This window comes from Heterodontus francisci, chromosome 30, assembly GCF_036365525.1.
Source record: "Heterodontus francisci isolate sHetFra1 chromosome 30, sHetFra1.hap1, whole genome shotgun sequence".
NCBI lineage: Eukaryota > Metazoa > Chordata > Chondrichthyes > Heterodontiformes > Heterodontidae > Heterodontus > Heterodontus francisci.
In genome coordinates this window covers 41978370-42002476 of record NC_090400.1, presented here as the reverse complement: position 1 = coordinate 42002476, position 24107 = coordinate 41978370, and the positions used below count along the sequence as shown (strand labels likewise).

Below are 24107 nucleotides of genomic sequence, written 5' to 3'. Positions count from 1 at the left end.
AATCTGACATCCCATAGTTGAGAAACCTGTTTACTTATTTCTGAATCTCAATATTTTTAAGATTTCTCACTATGCAGTGGGATTATATATCAGTGGTATAACTTTTTTTGATATGGATCTTGGAGATTGTGTTGCAAGTAGTTTCTGTAATTACAATTGCACATGTTTAAAAATAATGTGATACCCAAAGCTGTTATGCCTTCAGGAACTTGGCTGGTAAACTTTTTTTTTTGTTTTGGTTGTCAGTTATCATAAGAACATTAAAATAATGAGGTTTGCATTTAAGCTAATACTGGAATTCTTCAGTGTTTATATAGATTTGTGTTGCTTTTCAACCAACCACTATTGGTATTAGTGGCATTAAATAATGCAAGATTGAAAATGCGGTAATTGTTTCGGAAGATTAGTCAGAAGTAGCATTTTATGTTTAACTTTGACACACTTTTGTGTTGCCATCCTTAAATTTCCACAATCTTTCTTGTTGGGGCATGTTTAATGATTCATTTGCATTAGGTGCAGTGAAACATTGTGTAAAATTGGTCTTGGGCAGTAGGGCAAATCAGGTGCCGGTGAATAGCCAGCCCTTTTTGCATAGTGCTCTATTTTGTTTTTCATTTGACTCCAATGAGGGGGAACAAAGAAGGATCGTATAAAACAGACTAAAGAACACAATTTCGGGTTTATTGTTTTTTCTGAATTATGCATTTTTTTTGTTTGAATGTGCTGTGGCTTTTACCTGTAGCCATTATTGCAATCCTGATGAAAAAACAAGGGCATTACTTCACTAGTTAGCACAGAATTTCAATGCCATTACCATATAGTGGTGGAATTTGTGTCCAGAGATACATTTTTATTGTGGCTTAAAAAAACTGAAGAAACTCTGGCACAAGTGTGTTGCACACATAATTACCCCATACCTGAACTTCATTGTTCTTTTATACTTGTTCAAGATGCTGCTTGGAATCTACCTCTTTAACCAAGCTTTTGGTGATGTGCCCTAATATTTCCTCATGAAGCTTGGTGTTGTATTTTTTGTTTTGTAATGCTTATGTAATAAAACCTCCCAATGTGCTTTACGTTAAATACATGTGTTTATTATTAATAATCCTTCACCTGCATGTATTTCAGCTCATTATAATGGCTCCACTTCTCCCTCAGACTGAGGAGATGTAGATGCACATTTCCTGCGGTTATTCTGGTTAAAAACAGGTGTGAAATCAAGCCCAGAAAAGTGTAATTCTTGATGTGTTTCATTACATTTGATTTTTTTTGGGCAATTAATAAAAATAATATCCTCATCAGTTCTTTCTCTGTGTTTCTGCCAAGAGATGTGTTTGATCTGGGCACAAACCAAATACGTGACCTAGAACTTGTGGGATTTTGGGTATGTGAGTTATGCGCATAACTACAATATGACCAAATCTTTTATGGTCTGTTGATTCCTCCACCCAAACACATCTCCACCTATGAAACTAGCTACACCCCTGATTATGCTTGCTAACTTTCTTAATTCGACAACATTTTCAGGCAAAGCAGTAAACGGCCATTTTTTCTGGTGTTTCAGTAAAATTTTTTGAGTGCTTTTTTTAAATGTATCCTCTCTTAAGACCTGCACTGTATCATTAAGTAACGTAAACTGAAAAGCTTTCCTGACTAGGTCCTTAAATATGATTTATCTGATATGCATGAATGGTGGTTAAATGAGTTGGTATTCTGTTTAGACATATTCTAATGAGATTAGCAGGAAATTTTGCAAACAATTTGACAGTGGCAGAATGGGGGTATTTTCAGGTCTACATCAGGGTGGTACCAACAAAGAAAATTCCAGGCCAATATGCTGTGCATAGTGTGTATCAATAATGTTTAGAGGACTTCAAACTTTAATTTTCATACTAAGAAGGAATATATAATTTCAGCATTTGGTGTTAAATTCCAAAAAGCTTGTTGTGGGAGGATGATTCTGGAGCCTATCTTTACTCTGTTTCACATTTAATGTACAGAACAAAAGGATTACAAACATGTAGCGCCTCACTCATAAACCTCCACTAGTCTCAGTAAGTGTCTGCTTTTAAGTGCTAAAGTAAGAGTCAAATTAGCACCCTCCACTTGCATATAATTAAACAGTTGATACACAATTAACATTTGCGACCCTGATTTTTTTAATATGTAACATTGCGTTCAGCTCTGTTTATGCCCACTTTTACACTTTCTTGTATATGTTAATGAGATTGGCAGGACATTTGGTGTAAATAGACATCAGCAAAATTGACACATGAATGGGTGCAATTTCGAGTGTCACTTCCCAATTATGTTCCCACAGGAAATTCCACCCCTATATAAATCAACGTGCTTATATAACTAGCATGCTTGTTTCCCCACTTTCTAATCTACAAAATACCAAAGCAATAAATATAACTAAAGGTTACTTACAAACCAAGTAGCACACGTTTATTTTCTCTTTCTTTGATTTTATTTGGAGATACGGCACTGAAACAGGCCCTTCGGCCCACCAAGTCTGTGCCGACCAACAACCACCCATTTATACTAATCCTACATTAATCCCATATTCCCTACTACATCCCCACCATTCTCCTACCACCTACCTACACTAGGGGCAATTTACAATGGCCAATTTACCCATCAACCTGCAAGTCTTTGGCTGTGGGAGGAAATTGGAGCACCCGGCGGAAACCCACGCGGTCACAGGGAGAACTTGCAAACTCTGCACAGGCAGTACTCAGAACTGAACTCGGGTTGCTGGAGCTGTGAGGCTGCAGTGCTAACCACTGCGCCACTGTGCCGCCCCCGCGGCGCCAAAATTTCTGGATAAGTGCAATTGATGTGTAAAGGGTGGTTATGATCTTTTATGCAGTTAGAATCATCAAATGATACTGCATAGAAGGAGAGCCATTTGGTTATCATGCCTGCTTTTTGAATGAATTGTCCAATTAGTCCCATTCCGCTACCTTTTCCCAGTCGTCCTGCCCATTTTACCCCTTCAAGTATTTGTCCAATTCCCTTTGGAAAGTTGTTATTGAATCTGCTGCCACCACCTTTTCAGGTATTGCATTCGAGATCACAACTTGCTGTATATAATTTTTAAAAAATCTTCATGTCCCCTCTAGATCTTTTGCCAATTACAGGAAATCTGTCCCCTCTGGCTAGTGGTGCTTCAGCCATTGTGTAAAGGGTTTCTCCTTATTTACTCTATCAAAACCCTTCATGATTTTGAACACTTCCATTAAATCCCTCCTTAACCTTCTCTACTGTAAGGAGGGCAACCCTGGCTTCTGTATTAACCTGTCCTGCCGCGTTTAAAGATTTGTGTATATACCCTCCCAGGTCTCTTTGTTCCTCAATCCTCTTAAAATTGTACTACTTAGTTTATATTGCTTCTCGTTTTTCCTACCTAAATGCATCACTTCACACATCTGTTTAAATTTCATCTGCCATGTGTCTGCCCATTTCACCAGTCTGCCTGTGTCCTCTTGAAATCTGTTACTCTTCCCTCACACTGTTTACTGCATTTCCAAGTAAATAATGTAGCAAACCTAAATCTTTTGCAAATGTCTACAGGCCTTCTTGCAATTCTGATGCCATTCAATTCCTATGGCCAAAGGGGCATATTTTATTATTATTCATGGACCTTTTTCCAGCAGATGGTTTTATTTAATTTTGAATTTCAAAAATTGTTTATTCCTTTATGTCAAAGTGCAATAATGAATGCCAACTACAAAAGTTATGCTTTTTATTAATAAACAAACTATGCTATAATTTATTTAGGCATGTTTTACCTGGTAAAATTATGTCCAGTTGTTTACTCAAATTGCACTTGTTTATCAATCCTAGATGAATGGATTATAAGAAAGAAACATGTACAATTGTGACAGACTAAAATAGCAGTGAAATGTATGGATGCTCGCATTTAAATCTCCTAAACTCAATTCTGTAAATTACAGCATTCAGGCAATTTTTTTTTAAAGAAAACTTTCCTTCCTGGTATTTCTGGAATTCTTAAAGACAAGTGGTTTTTCAAATTCGACCTCTTGTCTGAAATGCAGTTATGATGCTCATTTTCATGGCGTCTTGAACAGAAATGAGGTATTGTGTTAATAGTTGGGAGGCTAGTTTAAGTAAAGGCTAAACTGCTGATTGTTGAGATGTACAAAACAGGTGGTCAGGCATTCCTTGCAATAGTTTGAGTTATATTTAATAGTTCGTTTCAAAAGCCTGGGAAAGATTTTGATTAGCTTTTGTAGGTTTTCTAGTTTAGAAATAGTATTTACAATCCTGTAGAAAGTATGAAAACTGAAATCCATTGGATACTTCAGACCTATCAAATCTGCTTCAAACTGCTGGAAGCTGGGATTAGAATGGGCAGCTAGTTTTGTCAGCTGGTGCAGACGCAATGGGCTGAATGGCCTCTTTCTGTGCTGCAGCTTTTCTATGGTTCTTTATGACATAGACCCTCGATTATAGATACATTGCACTTTGTTTTTGTTATTTAAGTTCATTTTATCTTTTTTAATATTCAGAATTTTTTGATAGTTGTCTTGATTCATATTTTCATGCAAGTTCTCCTGATCGAAGACACATTCATAAAAATTAAACAATTTGTGGCTTTTCAAACAAAACCTAGAAATGAATATAGATGATGTATAACATTTAGAACAAATAGCTGAACAGCTCTTCTATAGCAATGCAATTTGTTTCTTATTCTGGAAATCTGAGTTTGAAATGCTGTTATAAATGCAATCGTGAATGACTTCTTTAATATAAAAAATTATTAAGCAAGATACCAGAGTAACACCCACTTTATAATAACTTGGGAGCTAATTGATGCAGAAACAGAGTTTCTGTTTCTTCTAATTATAAACCAAAAGTCCATTACAGCAAAAAAATGATCAAGTTATCCTTTTAGGTGTTTTAGGCAGAAGGTTAATATTGAATGACCTATTCTCCACTATAAACTCTGACGGACTGTATCCTAAACTGCATTTGAAGGGATTTTTTGGTCCCTTGTAGACTTCTTTTGGGACCTGTCACTTGCATAATCAAAAGTTGCCCTCTTGAAGAAAAACTGTTTTAAAAATTGCACACGCATCAACACACTGTAAATTTACATTTTAAAAAATCATATAAACTGGAGACATTTCCTAAAGTAGTTTGTCTCCAATACCACTGCAACAGCCCTAACCATAATCACAAATGCTAGTACCTGTGATTGACTATGAGGCAGTATCTCTCCTTGTCATGGTCAACCTTTCTACAGCCTTTGACATGGTTGACCAGAGCATCTCTGGTGATGACTCCTCTTCCCCACCTGCACATTGATCTCAAATCACCCGCAAAGCCATATTGGTTCTGTTTTCTTGTTTATACGCTGCTCCTTGATGACCTCTGCAGACATCAGGCCGGCTTCCACATATATTCTGATACTGAGCTCTACCCCTCCATCTTTCTTGACCCCTTTACTGTCTTTGTGCTGTTTAGATTGCTTGTCTGTTACGGAAGAACCACAATTTCACAAAGAGTAATGGTGAATTGAATCGGCTGTTAACATGATTTCAGACACATAGACCGAACTTGATGCTAGAGAGAAGGTAGGATTTAGACACTGTTAAAATTCTTGAATCAGCGCATTAGAAGTTTTTCTAAATGTTGTTTGCCCATGGGGTTACTTTTGTTCCAACCTCTCAATGTCCAAGGGGAGAAAGTAGTCATATGAGGAAACTCCAATTCCGCATCGAAATGTGTTGACATCCATATTTAGTCCAGCTGATCAGCTTTGTGTGCGTGTTTCCTTTTATATGTGTTGTATTTTTGTCCTGTAAAATAAGAATTGAGGATTGCAACTTGTGAAAAACATTGAATTAAATCTTGTTTCAGTGAAGACTTCTTCAAGTTAAGTAACCACTACTTGATTTTATTTATTTACCGTTTACAAGGTGCTGCAGAAAAATCCAGGCTGGATCATCTGTCTGATAGAAAACCTAGCTCTCTCATCGGTTAATTGAAGAAGTTTTTCATTTTTTACCGTAATGAGAATAGTATTTTTTTGGGAGAAAGTGCTTTCAGTCTAGAGTGCTCTTCCATTTCCCACTCCACAAAATAAATGCTTTAATACTGTTTAAAATGTTTTTCTCTTCATAGATGATATTCTCATTTGACCAGCTGCCCACAGAATAACATGTCATATTAGGTTTCCTAGCTAGAAGGGATCTACTTGGCTGACTTTGGGCATTTATTATGACAAATTTGAGATTCTTCCCAATCATGGATGGAAGAGGAAAGAAAGGAAAATTAGGTGACTGAACTCTGGCGCAATTTACATAAGGTGGCTACTGAGTAATTAGCTAGTTGGATGGAGAGCATATTGGTCAAGGAAGTTCCCCTGAACACATTTCAGAAATTCTTCACCCTTCTTACCCTTTATTCTAATACTATCCCAGTCGATTTATTTGAGTTAAAGTCCCCCAATATCAGCACTCTATAGTTCTTGCCCATCTGTGATTTCCTTGCAGATTTGCTTCACGCTCGCTCGCTCTCTCTCGTTAGAGTTGGTCATTGTCTGGCACTTGTGTGGTGTGAATCTCATTGCCATTTATTAACGCAAGCCTGAATGTTGTCCAGGTTTTGCTGCATGCGGGCACACATTCCTTCAGTATCTGAGGAGTTGTGAATGGTGCTGAACACTGTGCAAGCATCAACGAACATCCACATTTCTAACCTTGTGTTGGGGGAAGGTTGTTGATGAAGCAGCTGAAGACGGTTGGGCCTCTGACACTACACTGTGGCACCCCTGCAGCGATGTCCTGGGGCTGAAATGATTGGCCTGCAACAACCTCAGCCATCTCCATTTGTGCTAGGTATGATTCCCAACCAGTGAAGAGTTCTTCCCCTGATTCCCATTGACTTGAATTTTATAAGGGCTCCTTGATGCTACACCTCAGTCAGATACTGCCTTGATGTCGAGGGCAATCACTCTCAACTCACCTCTGGAATTCAGCTCTTTTGTCCATGTTTGGACCAAGATCCAAGGTCTGGAGCTGAATTGGTCCTGGTGGAACCCAAACTGAGCATCAGTGAGAAGATTGTTGCTGAGTAAGTGCCACTTGAAAGCACTGTCGATAACTCCATCACTTTGCTGATGATTGAGAGTAGGTTGATGGGGCAGCAATTGGCCAGATTGGATTTGTCCTGCTTTTTGTGGGCAGGATGTACGTGGGCAATTTTCTTGCATTGTCAGGTAGATGCCAGTGTTGTAGCTGTACTGGAGCAACCTGGCTAGGGGTGCGACTAGTTCTGGAGCAGAAGTCTTCAGTACTACAGCTGGGATGTTGTCAGGGCCCATAACCTTTGCTGTATCCAGTGCCTTCTGCTGTTTTCTTTAAAATTCTTTCATGGAATGTGGGCATCGCTGGCAAGGCCAGCATTTGTTGCCCATCCCTAATTGCCATTGACAATTGAGTGGCTTGCTAGGCCATTTCAGAGGGCGGTTAAGAGTCATTGCTGTGGGTCGGGAGTCACAGGGAGGCCTGACCAGTTAAGGACGTCAAATTTTCTTCCCGAAAGAAGATTCATGAACCAGATGGGTTTTTACAACAATCAATGATTGATGGTTTCATGGCACTATTACTGAGACGAGCTATCAATTCCAGATTTTTATTAACTAATTGAATTCATTGATTGGAATTTAAATTCCACCAGCTGCCGTGGTGTGGTTTAAACCAGTGTCCGAGGTCATTAGCCTGGGCCTCGACTACTAGTTCAGCGACGTTGCCACTATGCCACCATCTTCCCTTATCACCATGGAGTGAATCAAATTGTCTGAATACTGGCATTTGCTGGGGACCGCAACAGAAGGCCGAGCTAGATCATCCACTCGGCACTTCTGGCTGAAGATGGTTGCAAATGTTTCAGCCTTGTCTTTTGCACTGACGTGCAGGGCTTCCGCATCATTGTGGATGGGGATGGTTTTGGAGCCACCTCCTCCGGTTAGTTGTTTAATTGCCTATCACAACTGGATGTGGCAGGACTGCAGAGCATTGATCTGATCTGTTATTTGTGGGATCACTTTTCTCTATCACATGCTGCTTCTGCTGTTAGCATGCTGTGCTGTAGCTTCACCAGGTTGGCACCTCATTTTTAGTTATGCTTGGTGCTGCTTCCAGCATGTTCTCCTACACTCTTCATTGAACCATGGTTGGTCCCCTGGCTTGGTGGTAATGGTCGCGTGAGAGATATGCTGGATAATGAGGTTACGGATTGTGTTTGGATACAATCCTGGATGCCCAGTTTGGAGCCACTAGATCTGTTCTGTGTCTATCCCATTTAGCATGGTGATAGTGTCATACAACACGATGGAAGTTAGCTGAAGACAGGACTTAGTTTCTACAAAGACTGTGGTGGTCATTGTGAACAGTACTGTTATAGACTGATGCATCTGCCGCAGGTCACTTAGTGAGGACGAGATCTGTTGAGTTTTTCCCTCTTGTTGGTTTTCTCACTATCTACTATAGTCTTAGTCTGAAAAATAGGACTCTGCCAGCTCGATCAGGTAGTGGTGCTGTCCAAGCCCCTCATGGACATTGAAGTCCCCCACCTAGAGTATACTCTGTGTCCTTGCTACCCTCAGTACTGCTTCCAAGTGGTCTTCAACGTGGAGGAGCACTGATTCATCAGCTGACGGAGGGCGGTGGGTGGTAATCAGGAAGTTTCCTTGCCCAGGTTTGACCTGATGCCATGTGACTCTGGACCCCAGTAAGTCTATGTTGAGGACTCCTAGGGCCATTCCCTCCTGATTTTTGTCTACTGCTGTGCGCCCACCTCTGGTCAGTCTGTCCTGCTGCTGAGGAATGGTGGTGGAAGAGGCTGAGACATTGGCTGTAAGGTATGATTTCGGTGAGTGATTTATGTTAGGCTGTGGTTGACTAGCCTGTGGGACAGCATGCTCAATTTTGGTACAAGACCGCAGATGTTGGTGAGGAGAACTTTGCAGGGTTGACTGGGCAAGGCGTGCCTTTTGTTTCAAGTGCATAGATCGATGCTGTGTGGCCCATCAGGATTTAGTCTTATTTGACTTTTTTTTTTCTTTCGTGGTTTGATGCAACTGAGTAGCTTGCTAGACCATTTCAGAGGGCAGTTAAGAGACCCCCACATTGTTGTATCTCTGGAGTCATATGCAGGCCAGACCAAGTAAGGAAGGCAGATTTCCTCCCCTGGAGGACATACATAAAGCTTTTAAAGACAATTTTTACAAAATTCCTCAATTAAACATACTATTTGAGAAGCTGAAAATGAAACATTTATTCCTTTTTTCTTCAGTTTGCATGGTGAGGATGTGGGTTTGCCATTGTGGTTTCAGATAATGAAATCTGTGCTCTATTCATAGTTGAGTGTCCCTTTGGATTCAGATGTGGTTATTAGATCTTTTTTTGTGGGTTTTAAAAGCTGTTCTGTCATATTGTCTTTTCAGTCTTGTCTTTTTTTGTAGTTTGTAATATGGCAACAAATTCCTGACTTTAAAAAAAAAGCAAACATTTTCTTCTTGAGGAAATTCTCCTCAAGATTGGCAATAGTGTATATATACTTACTTTTCTTGCAATTCCAGCATATAGACGATCTTTATTTATTCTCAGTTTACTGAAAAGAATCTCCGTACAGCACAAAGCAGTGTACTATAATGGAATTGTCATGAATGTTTTTTTATTCTTGGAATGTGAGTGTCACTGGCAAGGCCAACATTTATTGTCCATCCCTAACCGCCCTTGAGAAGGTGATGGTGAGCCGCCTTCTTGAATTGCTGCAGTCCATGTAGGTATACCCACAGTGCTGTTAGGTAGGGAGTTTCAGGCTTTTGACCCAGCAACAGTAAGGAACGGAGATGTAGTTCCAAGTCAGGTATGGCTTGGAGGGGAACTTGCAAATGGTGGTGTTCCCATGCATCTGCTGCCCTTGTCCTTTTAGGTGGCAGAGGTCGCAGGTTTGGAAGGTGCTCTCGAAGGAGGCTTGGCGAGTTGTTGTAGTACATCTTGTGGATGGTACACACTGCTGCCGTTGTTCCCCGGTGATGCAGGGAATGAATGTTGAAGGTGGTGGATGGAGTATTAATTAATTATGCAGGCTGCTTTGTCCTGGATGGTGTCGAGCTTCTTGAGTGTTGTGGGAGTTGCACTCGCCCAGACAAATGGAGAATATTCCATCACGCTCCTCACTTGTGCCTTGTAAATGGTGGACAGGCTTTGGGAAGTCAGGAGATGAGTTGTATCACTTTTTGGTAGTCTTAAAATCTTGAAACAGAAAATTGAAGAATTATATATGTTTTCCACAGTCTTTTCATAGAAATTAATTAAATCTGAGTAGCACCCCAATATTCTCTATTCAAGCTGCATTTTGTTCTCTGACTTTCTGTAAAGCACCTTGGTGACATTAAAGAAATGCAGCAACAGAGCTGTAAATTACAGCTGTTTAGTTTTGTTTTGCAAAAAGAGGATTCGTATATGTGGGGGAAAAATTCTCACTCGCTCTCTCTCTCTCTCTCTCTCTCTCTCTCCCATATATATTTCTTTTGGAAAAATAAAGGGATTTGCATTTTAGAGCTCTATTACCAAATAAAGACCAAGAGCACTTGGGTTAAATACTTGCTAATCATTGAAGAAAGAGAAGATATGGAGAAATGTCCTTTTGGTTTGGTGTCCCAAATGCGTATGGACAGCTGTCACTGGGATCTTCCTAGAACGGTTCTTTTCATGCGACATTGAAGTTCTGTTTGGGTAGCCTTCCAGGAAATGCAGCAACAGAGATTTCAGACACAGTCCTTAGAGGAGGGATGCAGCCACAGTTTCAGTTACACTTACACTTGCTTTTTAGCTTCTCGAGAGATGGAAAACTGGCAGGCTTTTTCCAAACTGCTGGAACAGACTGAGTTGGGGTGGTTTGTTCTTCTTGGCAAGTTTTCTCCAACTGCCTTTTCAAACCACTGTTCATCCCCAACTGCCTTTTGTGACGATTCAAAGTGAAACCAAAATATTCCAGAAGTCAATCTTGACCTGTCACTTCTCTGAAAACACCTTTTGCCCCAAGTCAAAACAACCCCTACTGGGTAATTATTTGTAGACAAGTGCCTTCCAGTAATGGTTTTCAAGCTCAGTCCAAAAACCTTTTGGTGACCTTTTTTTAAAAAAAAAAAGACACACAAAATTCCAGCATCTATGGAATCATTTCACTTTTGAAACACAAATCTTCAAAATTTACCAAAACAATGGAAGCACTTGTAACACTTAGCAATTTAAAGTGATTTGAATCTTTAGTTATGTATTGGAGTCCTGATATGCTTGGAAATTGTCTTTTTTTGGGGGGGGCGTGGCGGGGCAAGATGTGCACTGTAGCACAATGTGGGTCGGGCAGGGAGTGGAGGTGGGAGCTATGGTGTTGGGAGACTTTGGAGCATGGGCAGTCATTTTAGTTGGGCAGGGATTGTGGCATAGGGTTGAGGTGAAAGTGTTCCAGGGGCTACGAAGCAGAACTTTGGATGGGGGAGGCTGTGGGTGGGAAGGAAGAACTGCTGGAGCCAAATTTCTGTGTAGGTTTTTAAAAACATGCTGTCTGATTAGCTCTTTGAAAGTGTATAGAGAATGAGGAATGGTCCTGATTTCTGTTGGATATTTTTCCCTGTAGAAATGTGACTGGAAAAAAATATTTTTTGGTGGAATATGAAGAAGAAAATTGAAACTGGGGACTAAGGTTTTGCATAATATGATGTGACAACAAGTTAGAAAAAGGTTGAGTTTAAACATCTCGACGAGAGGAAGAAAATTGACTATGTAGATGTATGCAAGAAATTTTAAGATGTATTTTTAATTTCCCTGTTTTCCCACCACTGTTTCAATTCTACCAACAATCAACCATACCAAACTACTGTGTATAAAATTAAATGAAGGATGCATGAGGGCTTGTACTGCAACGTAGAGGTTTTTGCATGCTGAATTGCATCATTAAGACTTTATGACTAATAGTTTATACTAAAGAATTAAAAAGGGAATAGTTTGAAATTCCAAATTATTTTTAACGTGCAGTTTACATATGAGCCCTTTTAACAGAGAAGAGTAAAATTTCTTGTTATTTTGGAACTGATCTCATCCAGACAGGAAATGTAGAGGTCAGCATGTGTCGGGGCAAGTAAATGGCTTCCTGACCTCTGCTGCTTCCAGGACTATGCAGCAGTTTGCTCCTGCTGCGAGTGTAAAGTTTGCCAGCACTAAGTGTTCAACTGTTTGGTTGTATATTTTTCAATGTGAGGGTTAGGGAAATGGTTGTTGAGTTTATGGGAAAATTGCATTTGCTGTGAGGTCTTATTAACATTTATGCTGCTGAGCTCTGGATTCTCTTTTTTTTGCATACTGATACGGTAGGTAACACCATCTTTCAGTGAGATTTTTGTGAACTTCTTTGTACCCTCAAATCCTGGCAAAAGTTTTACCTTTCCTTTTATAGCTTTATTTAGTTTTTAGGTTAGTTGCTATCATGTGTTTTGTCCTAGCTAAAACAGCAGAATAAATTATCGACATGGCCAGAATAGATCATCTCCATATAGTACTTGAATGGAGCATACCTTTTCACTGGTGTCTTATTTAGCCAAGTTGGTTGCCATTGAGTTGCCACAAAGTGATTTTTAAATGAAGAACATGAAAACAATAGTGTTCAATCTCACAAGCAAACTTGAAGTTTGGCGTTGTCTATGCTGATAGCTTTTTAAAACCTTAATTAAGCTTTGTATAAGTGAATTGAATATGGAGTGAGCTCTAGAATGAATATGGGTTGAATTAAAACGCTGGTATATCCTAGCATACAAGCATCCACCCTCCAAATCTTGTAACTGTTAATATGCTAAGGTTATTATTGTCCTGCAAATGTTGACAGGATGTAGAGAGAGTGTCTGTGCGCGTGTTTGCGTGTGTATCTGTGCAATGGCTTCTCTTCCTGCTGCAGCATCAGTTCTGGTGACCCCCAAGGATCCATCCTTGGCCCCCTCTTATTTCTCGTCTACATTCTGCCTCTCAGTGACATCATCCAAGAGCGTGGTATTAATTTCCACGTGTATGTTGGTGACACTCCGCTCTACCTCACCACCACTCCTTTTGACTCCTCCGCTGTTACTAAATTGAGACTGCTGATTTGAAGGAAATTTGTACTCATCCGATACTGGGTTTCAATTAAATATTAGGAAGACTGAAGCCGTTGTTTTGGGTCCCTTCTCCAAACTCCATTCCCTAGTTACTGACTCCAACCCTCTCCCTGGCAACAGTCTGAGATTAAGCCGGGCTGCTTGTGACCTTGGTACCATATTATGACCTCCATGAGTTCCAACCTCACATTTGTGTCTTCACTAAGACTGCCTATTTCTGCCTCCATAACGTTGCCTGACTTTGCCCTGTCTCAAGTGATCCGCTCCTGAAACTTTCATTCATGTCTTCATTACTTATAGATTTGCCTATTCTAATGCACTCCTGGCTGGTTTCCCACATTCTACTCTCCATAAACTTGAGGTCATCCAAAACTCTGCTTCCCGTGTCTTAACTCTCACCAAGTCCCATTCCCCTATCACCCCTGTGCTCACTGACTGACATTTGTTCCTGGTCAAGCAACATCTTGATTTGATGTAAAAATTCTCATCCTTGTTTTTCAAATCCCTCCATGGCCTCGCCTCTCCCCATCTCTGTAATCTTCTCCAGCCCCACAACCCTCCGATATCTGTGCTCCTCTGATTCTGGCCTCTTGTGCATCCCTGATTTTAATCACTCTGCCATTGATGGCTGTGTCTTCAGTTGCCTGGGCCTCAAGCTCTGGAATACCCTCCCTACCTTTCTCCACTCTTAAACTGTTAAGATGCTCCTTAAAACCTACTCCATTGACCATGTTTTTGGTCATCAGACGAATATTTCCTATTGTGGCTCAATGTCATACTTTGCTTTATAATGCTCCTGTGAAGCACCTTGGGCTTTTTTATCATGTTAAGTTCACGATATAAATTGTGTGCGCGTGCATGCGTGCGTGTTATATATTTAGACTTGAATAGCAAACTTAGACATTTTACTCCAGCTTCCGCAAAGTGTTAGTAACACGTAAATGATGCAAGACCTGAAACATTCTCTACGTTCTGCTCTCCAAATACAGTTCAGCACTCATGGTGTTGCATTTTAGGTTTCTTATTTTAATTCGTAACTATGAGGCTTGAGTTTTTCCACATTATGAGCATGTTACCACTTATTGGATACATTGTCATTGGATATGTATTGGCATCTTTTCATTTTAATTTACTGCTTCAATCCTTTGTTTAACCATACTTGTTTACGGCAACACTTTGTTTTAAAATATTTGTTTTGGAAAAGCTCTTTTCCAATAACTTTAGTTATGATTTGTGAAGTTAGTGAAATATGCTGTATTTATTTAATTTTCTACAATAAATACAGCACACTATTGCGATGGTGGTTGAAAAAGCTGAGACAACATTTCAGTCAAACTTTATAGACTTGTATAATTTTTTTGGGGAGAAGGGGTGGGTGAAGAAAACATCAGTTCTGTTGAGAAGATGGAAGATAAAACCATAGAAAAGTTACAGCGCAGAAAGAGACCGTTCAGCCCATCGTAATTGCACCGACTGAAAAAACCAGCCACCCAATCTAATCCCACCTTCTAGCACTTGGTCTGTAGCCTTGCAGGTTACAGCACTTCAGGTTGCAGGTCCAGGTACCTCTCTTTTTTTTTTAAAGGGGTTGAGGGTTTCTGCCTCCACCACTGATCCGGGCAGTGAATTCCAGTCACCCACTACCCTCTGGGTGAAAAAGCTTTTCCTCGCGTCCCCTCTAATCCTTCTACCAATCACCTTAAATCTGTGCCCCCTGGTAATTGACCTCTCAGCTAGGGGAAACATGTCCTTCCTGTCTACTCTTTCTAAGCCCCTCAATTTTATCTTTTTTCTCTTGATTAAGATCAAAGTGATTGGCTGTGCTTTACTTTGAGCTTCCCCTGCATTTAAAATAACAGCTGAACACAGCTATAGTTCCTCATGATGAGCTAATTTTCCATTCTTTAAGAACATAAGATTAGAAATAGGGGCAAGAGTAGACCATATGAGCCCATGAACCTGCTCCACCATTCAATACGATCATGGCTGATCTTCTGCCTCAGCTCCACTTTCCTGCCTGCTCCACTTTCCTGCCTGCTCCCCATATTCCTTGATTCCTTGAGAGAGCAAAAAATCTGTCTATCTCAAGCGTGAAATATACTCCATGATGGAGCATCCACAACCCTCTGGAGTAGAGAATTCCAAAGATTCACAAACCTCCTGAGTGAGTAAGTTTCTCCTCATCTCAGTCCTAAATGATTGCTTATCCTGAAACTGTGCCACCGTGTTCTAGATTCCTCAGCCAGGAGAAACCACCTCTGTGCCTACCCTGTCAATCTCCTTCATAATCTTGAATGTTTCAATGAGATCACCCCTCATTCTTAACTCCAGAGAGTATAGGCCCAATTTACTCAGCCTTTCCTCACAGGACAACCCTTTTGTCCCAGGAACTAATCTAGTGAATCTTTGCTGTACCACCTCCAATGCAAGTCTGTCCTTGGATATGGAGACCAAAACTATACACAGTGCTCAAGGTATGGTCTTAACAAAGCCCTGTACGAATTGTAGCAATGTTTCCTTATTCTTGTACTCCAAGCCCCTTGCAATAAAGGCCAACATGCCATTTGCCTTCCTAATTGCTTGCTGTACCTGTATGTTGACTTTTTGTGTCCCTTGTCGGTGTATACCCAAGTCTCCCTAAACATCAACATTTAGAAGTTTCATGTCATTAAAAAAAATTCTGCTTTTTATTCTTACTACCAAAGTGAATAACCTCACATTTCCCCACATTATACTTCATCTCCATTCTCCAAGTTATATTCGTGCCAGGCAATGACCATCTCCAACAAGAGAGAATCCAACCATCTCCCCTTGTCATGCAATGGCTTTGCCATTGCTGAATCTGCCACTAACAACATCCTGCAGGTTACCATTGAACTGGACCAGCCATTTAAGTACTGTGGCTACAAGAGCAGGTGAGAGGCTGGGAATTCTGCAGTGAGTAACTCACCTCTTGACTCCCCAAAGCCTGTCCACCATCTACAAGGCACAAGTCAGGAGTGTGATGGAATACTCTCCACTTGCTTGGATGAGTGCAGCTCCAACAACACTCAAGAAGCTCGACACCATCCAGGACAAAGCAGCCTGCTTGGGCACCCCATTAACCACCTTCAACATTCACTGCTTCCACCACCAATGCACAATGGCTGCAGTGTGCACCATCTACAAGATGCACTGCAGCAACTCTCCTTAGACAGCAGCTTCCAAACCCATGATCTCTACCATCTAGAAGGACAAGGGCAGCAGATACATGGGAACATCACCACCTGCAAGTTCCCCTCCAAGCCACACACCATCCTGACTTGGAACTTCTCTGTTGCTGGGTCAAATTCCTGGAACTCCCTGCCTAAGAGCACTGTGGATGTGCCTACATCACATGGACTGCAGCGGTTCAAGGGCACTTAGGGATGGGCAATAAATGCTGGCCTAGCCAGTGATGCTCTCTCTCATCCTGTGGGGAAAAGAAAAATCTGCAACCATGTTGCTTATTCACTTTACCTGTCTACATGTCTTTGCAGTCTCTTTGTGTCCTCCTCACAGCTTGCATTCCTACCTAGTTTCGTTTCATCAGCAAACTTAGATACATTACTCTCTGTCACTTTGTCTATGTCATTAATATAGATTACAAATAGCTGAAGCCCTAACACTGATCCTTGCAGCACTCTACTGGCGCATCAGTCCAAAAATAATCAATTTGGAATGTACATAGTCAATTATTTAAGCCTTTTGGAAGGTACCATTTTGCATAATTACAGCCATATCAATTGGATTGGAGGGTTGCAGTTGCCATCTGGTAGTTGGTCAAATAAAAGTGTCTTCTTAGATCTAAAAAGCCTCAGCTATCTGGTAATTGATTTTTGTTGATTTGTTGTGGTTTGAATTCAATGTATTGGGTCGTCTTGGTCATCGGGTGTCTGTTTTCCCAACAGTTTTTTTTTAAATTGGAATATTTGAGAGTAACCATATCTGTACCCAGGAAACAACATTAAAATTGATTTCAGATGGGGACTTCTCGAGTACAGTTTTAAAATCCAACTTTTAACACTGGAGCTAAGATTCTATGTAGTACCAAACTAAAACAGGGAAACTGTGGAAAAGTCAGGGTCTAACTCTTGAGGTAGTGAAGCTGCTGAGATTGTAATATTAATTGGTCTTCTGCTGTACTATGCTGAAGTGTCAAGTAATGTTGCAGTGTAAATGCAACTTTTAAAGATTCAAATCCAATTTTTGGTGGGACAAACAGGAAACCAATATTAATTGCATCCATGAAGGTGCCTATAAGCTGGACTTGGCATCATTTTCTGATCTGAAGGCTGACTTGAATGTTGATTGAGCAGTGATGGCTGGTGACCATTTTGGCAGAAGAAGTGAAAGCTATATGTGCCTACCCAAGCTGGCTGGTTGCCATAGAAGTGGGACCTTGGTGCACATGTAGGGCATTTTATTTTCTTGTTGATTGCATTCTTATCAATGAAAGATTGCTAAGTGAAAGAAAAGAGTAAAAGGGGAAAAATGGAAGGAGAGGAAGCCAATAATCATTTTGACAAAGGCAGCCCCTTACTCATTCTCCCTTGACTTATGTGCCAAGGGCGCACTGCCATGGTGATCAGCTGGCTTGGGTAGGCACGTATAGTGTGTGCCTCATTTGTTAAAGTGATCACTATAAACAAACTCAAAAGCAGTTGCTTATCCATTATGGCTTGGATTTTGGGATCAGTGGCAAATGAACAGCACATTAAACTTGGATAAAAGCAAAATACTGCAGATGCTGGAAATCTGAAATAAAAACAAGAAATGCTGGAAATACTCAGCAGGTCTGGCAGCATTTGTGGAGAGAGAAGCAGAGTTAACATTTCAGGTCAGTGACCCTTCAGAACCCATTACACGTTAGAGTTGCTCACAGATTTTCTGTGGGATTTTGAACTGGAACTTGCTGTGATTTAGAAAACCATTTTGTCTTGTTGCCCTCTTTAGTTGCTCTGGGACCTGTGTGATCAGGGTGTACAGTGGTTGGTTAAGAGGAGATGCAGAAATCTGATTCAAGAATCCTAATGCAGGCATGCAGGAATTGAACCAGGAAATGCAAGTTAGCATAGCTAATTCAATGCCAAATCATGTACAGAAAGTAACAGAGGGAAGAAAGATGGAATTGAGAGAGACCAGAGCCAAAGAAAAGTAAAAAAAAAAATTTTTCTTGATTTTTAAAAGTCTCCAATAATTAAAAGCTGAAGGAATAGGAGTCCACACGTGTAAAAGTTCATTTTTAGTGCTAGAGCAGTTTTTTGACTGTAATTAAGATTTAACACTCTGTTTAAAAAAAAAAATCACTTCTGCTGGAACAGGCAAGCCCTAACTTCTTCCATAAGAGCAACATACTGCGGATACTGGAACTCTGAAATGAGAACAGAAAGCGCTGGAAATACTCAGGTCTGGCAGCATCTGCGTAGAGAGAAACAGAGTCAACGTTTCAGGCCTGCAACGCTTCAAGTTTTCATTCTTCTCTTTTCTGAAAAAAAAAGTCCCGGCTTGTTCACTCTTTGTTGGTAATTGCACCCCTCAGTTCCGGGATCATTCTTGTAAATCTTTTTTGCACTTTCTCTAATGCTTCCATATCATTCTTGTAACATGGTAACCAGAGCTATGCATGGTACTCCTAAGTGTGGTCTAACCAAGGTTCTATGCGTTTATCACAACTTCTACGCTTTTTAATTCTATTCCTCTAGAAATGAACCCGAGTGTGTTGTTTGCATTTTTTTTTATGGCTTTATAGAATAGAATTATAGAATTCTTTGTTAACATGTGTTACTGTTATTAATGATCTGTGCATCAGCACCCTACTTAGACTCTAACTATCCTGTGCATTGCACTAGTGTTAGAAATTGGGAATATGGTTAGCAGAGATAATCAGCTTGGAATAGGTTAGTGCTGTATGTTTCAGTTTAATGGAAATTACTTAAATTTTCATTTCTGTGGAAACCAGGCGAATGAGATTATTTTTCAGTAATGATAGTTAGCCTGACAAGGGGTCATAGTTGGATAAATGCATAAATAGATAACCATACTACGAAGCTGTGCTAGGCTTCTCCTTTAAACTTGCTTAATTAGGATGCTGTTGGAATGTAAAAGTTGATTGGTATGTAGGAATAGAATAGAAGTTACTTCAGTGCAAAAGTCTGAAAATAGTACAAGAACACTGGACTGGCCATTCACGAACAGCTTTGGGCATAAGAAAATGGTGATGAGACAAATACGAATAATTAAACTTTAGGAAGTTAGTTTAACACCGGAGATGGAATATTTCTGGGGAAGAATGAGAACAGCTTGAGATGTGATATTACGACTGTTCAGGACAAAGCCCCCAATCAAAATATATAATTCTGATTGCGGTGGGAGCAGCGCACTGTCTATTCAGTCCTGTCACCCCACAGGTCTCATCATATCTGTAAGCTTTCCAAATCGAAGAAAGCAGCAGCTGAATTGAAACAACCTAGTAACCTCCGAATGAGGTGAAATAAAACTAGGCATCTTTAGATATCAACAAATTAACTATTTATTTAAAAAAAACTAAAATCTTAAACACTCAAGATAAACCAATATCTATAGACCTTATAAGTTTTTATTTTAAAAAAAAACTCCCGCATTCGCATGCATATACGTAAACTAACAGTAGTTTGGTTTTTAATTAGCTGCCCGAGAAAATAGAAAAAAAAATTCTTTGCAGATTATGCTTCCGATGAACTGTGTTCTGATGCAACACAGTCAAAGATCACTTGCAGTCTTCCAAGGTCCGATGAATCCGAAGATCCTTCCCGAGATAGGAATTCAGCAGTTCAGTTCAGCAATTGTAGTGTAAACTCTTTTTCCAGCGATGAACACATTAGATAAATAATTTATTTCTTTAAAGAATTAATTTGGCTCGAAGCTTTTTAGAAGTTTGAGCGAGAAACTACCCAGGGTTTAAATTGACTTAAAGATAGAACTTCTACTTCCTTCATGTGCTGGATCCGTCTCGGTCTGTCTGTCTCTGCAGAACCAGTTTTTGCCAGCCAGTTTCAAAATCAAAATTGATACATTGAATCTCTGCGCTCTCGCAACCAGAATGCACCTTCTCTCACTTAGCTTCTGAAGAGATCTCTTGAAGATGCACTGTTCTCTTTACACTCTTAAAGGTGCACGGCAATATTTCCGAGGAGGAAAAACAAGACTCTGGACTGTGACACCTGGCGAAATGAAACTATTCCCGAAATATGTTTCATTACAATGCAAAAAATAAAAATTGAAAAAAATACTTTTCCCAATATATACAATTTTTCTAAAATAATAAGACTACAGTAACAAGTTCCATCAAAACATTTTTGGCTTTAAATTTTACAAAGGTTGTCCCAATTAGCCCATTTCAACCTTCCAAACAATGGCTGGGTGGAAGGGAGCCGGTCTCCGACGTAAAGGTCGGTGGCGAACCTGCCTCCACCTTGCCTGGGGATCCTTTCTGTATTTTACAGGTCCCCATGTTTTAATTGTGCCAAGGTGGGACTTCCACCTGCTAAGGTAGTAAGTCCCACCTCATTGAGCTGCCGGCCAGTCAGCAGGTCGGCAGCTCTTCGCTCCCGGTGGTGCTTCTGGGGCTGTGGCCACTGCTGGGACTGCAGCCCAGCTGAAGATAGAAGACGTGGAGATGGGAGAAACATAGGAACATAGAAAATAGGAACAGGAGTAGGCCATTCGGTCCTTCGAGCTTGCTCCGCCATTCATTATGATCATGGCTGATCATCTAACTCAGTAACCAGTTCGCACTTTCGCCCCATGTCCTTTGTTCCCTTTCGTCCCATGTCCTTTGTTCCCTTTCGCCCCAAGAGCTATATCTAACTCCTTCTTGAAAACATGCAATATTTTGGCCTTAGCTGCTTTCTGTGGTAGTGAATTCCACAGGCTCACCACTCTCTGGGTGAAGAAATTTCTCCTCATCTCTGTCCTGAAAGGTTTACCCTGTATCCTTTCACTATGACCCCTGGTTCTGGACTCTCCCACCATAGGGAACATCCTTCCTGCATCTACCCTGTCAAGTCCTGTTAGAATTTTATGGGTTTCTATGAGATCCCCCCCTCACTCTTCTGAACTCCAGCAAATATAATCCTAACCGGCTCAATCTCTCCTCATACGTCAGTCCCACCATCCCAGGACTCATTCTGGTAAACTTTCGCTGCACTCCCTCTATAGCAAGAACATCCTTCCTCAGATAAGGAGACTAAAAGTGCACATAATATTCCTGGTGTGGCCTCACCAAGGCCCTGTATAATTGCAGCAAGACATTCCTGCTCCTGTACTCGAATCCTCTCGCTATGAAGGCCAGTATACCATTTGCCTTTTTTACTGCCTGTTGCACTTGCATGCTTACCTTTAGCGACTGGTGTACGAGAACACCCCGGACTCGGTGCCCTTCAGATAATCTGCCTTCCTGTTTTTGCTACCAAAGTGGATAACCTCACATTTATCCACATTATACTGCATCTGCCAAGCATTTGCCCACTCACTCAACTTGTCCAAATCACCCTGAAGCCTCTCTGCATCCTCCTCACAACTCACCCTCTCACCCAGTTTTGTGCCATCTGCAAATTTGGAGATGTTACATTTAGTTCCCTCATCTAAATCATGAATAGCTGGGGTCCTAGCACCGATTCCTGCGGTACCCCGCTAGTCACTGCCTGCCATTCGGAAAAAGGCCAGTTTATTCCTACTCTTTGTTTCCTGTCTGCCAACCAATTTTCTGTCCATCTCAACACTCTGCCCCCAATCCCATGTGCTTTAGTTTTACACGCTATTCTCTTATGTGGGACTTTGTTGAAAGCCTTCTGCAAGTCCAAATAAACCACATCCAGTGGCTCCCAGTGGTTAGCACCGCAGCCTCACAGCTCCAGCAGCCCGGGTTCAATTCTGGGTACTGCCTGTGCGGAGTTTGCAAGTTCTGCCTGTGACCGCGTGGGTTTTCGCCGGGTGCTCCGGTTTCCTCCCACAGCCAAAGACTTGCAGGTTGATAGGTAAATTGGCCATTATAAATTGCCCCTAGTATAGGTAGGTGGTAGGGGAATATAGGGAAGGTGGGGATGTGGTAGGAATATGGGATTAGTGTAGGATTAGTATAAATGGGTGGTTAATGGTCGGCACAGACTCGGTGGGCCGAAGGGCCTGTTTCAGTGCTGTATCTCTAAATAAATAAGTAAAATAAATAAATTTGTCCAGCATGATTTCCCTTTTGTAAATCCATGCTGACTCTGTCCGATTCTACCACTGTTCTCCAAGTGCTCTGCCATAAAATCTTTGATAATGGACTCTGGAATTTTCCCCATTACAGCCGTCAGGCTGACTGGTCTATAATTTCCTGTTATCTCTCTACCTCCCTTTTTAAATAGTGGGGTTACATTAGGGAAAGGTAAGTTTTGGTTGCCTCGCTGGGGGTAATCGGTTGGGCCCCGGCAAGGCAAGGGTGGTCAGTTGGGGGGTAGGAGTTTTCCCAGGTGGCTTTTCACGGCTCCAGGACGCCCACTTACCATGCATAAAATTCACATGGAGGTGGGCGAAGGCCCTTAAGTGGCCTGGGGCGGGCGGGCTGGTTTATGCTCTCCCCCCAACCCTGTGTAAAGGGCAGCGGAGGCGGGAGCAGGTTGAGAAAACCTCCTAGAGCCCCTCACTCCATTTTATGATACCCCCCCCCCCCTTGCCCACCACCATCCTACTCGTTGGGGTGGTGTAAAATTCTGGCCGTAGTTTCCCAGTTGTTTCGTGTTTTCGTTCCAAGTGTCCCAATTCTCCATCACCTCAGTCAGGTGAACTGATAGCTAGGAACACTGACCTCCACTGGGTTCACTATTCTGAGAAGTTTCTTGAGTACCCCTTAACCTGTGTGGCATCACTTGATACTGGAAAACCCCGTTCAGTGTAACAGAAGCTGACTTTTCCTTATCCTGGGGTGTCAGAGGAATTTGATAGTATCCCTCCAACACATTTGTTTCTATACTGGCTTATCCTCCTCCCTGCGATAATATTGCTTCAGCATATTGTCATGCAGTCCCCCACCTGCCAAGAATGAGGCAGGCATAATTTTGCTACATGAACATTAAAACTTAAAATTGTTGCTGGGGAAAAAGAGGGCCTATCACAATGAATGTAGGAAGGACCGTTTTTTGCAGACTAGCAGATAGTGTTGGAACAAAGGAACTAGTCCCTGCTTCCCCAATACACAGAAGACCTGGTCAGACATGTTTAGTCACATGACTAACTGGCAGTTGGACATTTTTGAATTTGAACTTGCCACAGAGTTTTAAAACTCAGAAAGCTGTTTTGCTCCTGGACTGAAAAGAACTCTCTCCTGTCTATTGCCATCTCTTCTCACGGAACTGAAGACCCATTGAAGACACATGAACTCCAAGAGAGAAGAGTCTCTTACAGTGGACAAGGTTTAAGAATAATACTGGGCCCCAACGAAAAGCAAGACTACCTACAAAAGGACTACAGTGAGCTCAAAGCACAGAAACCCCTCTGATATTGCCTCAAACCTCTCTACTTATTTTTTCTGTCTCTGTTTGCATGTGCCTATCGCGTATGCATGCCAGTGTGGGGCGCGGTCTGTATCTGTAGGTGTTTACCGAATTAGAGTTTAAGTTTTAATAAATTTCACTTTTCTTCTTTAAACCTAAGAAGGCCTGTTTGTGCTCATTTCTTTGCCTTATAATTGGAAAGCGGTGAAGAAGGATTCACCAAGGAGGAGCTTTAAAACAGTGTGTTTAAAATTAAACCCTGTTACAATAAGACCAGGTGAAGGCCAAAAGTGATCCCGAGACACCTTTCTCACCTGGTCGTAACAATACTGATGTGACACAAGCGTTCTTTTTCCGGTGATCAGCTGTGTCAATCAAGTAATCTACCT

At 41.1% G+C, this 24107-nt stretch overlaps 1 protein-coding gene across 13 annotated transcripts in view; it reads left to right on the top strand.

The window, feature by feature from the left end:
• The window catches only part of myo18ab (myosin XVIIIA b), a 346088-nt gene that overhangs the window by 8484 nt on the left and 313497 nt on the right, over positions 1–24107 (top strand). The window lies entirely within an intron of this gene.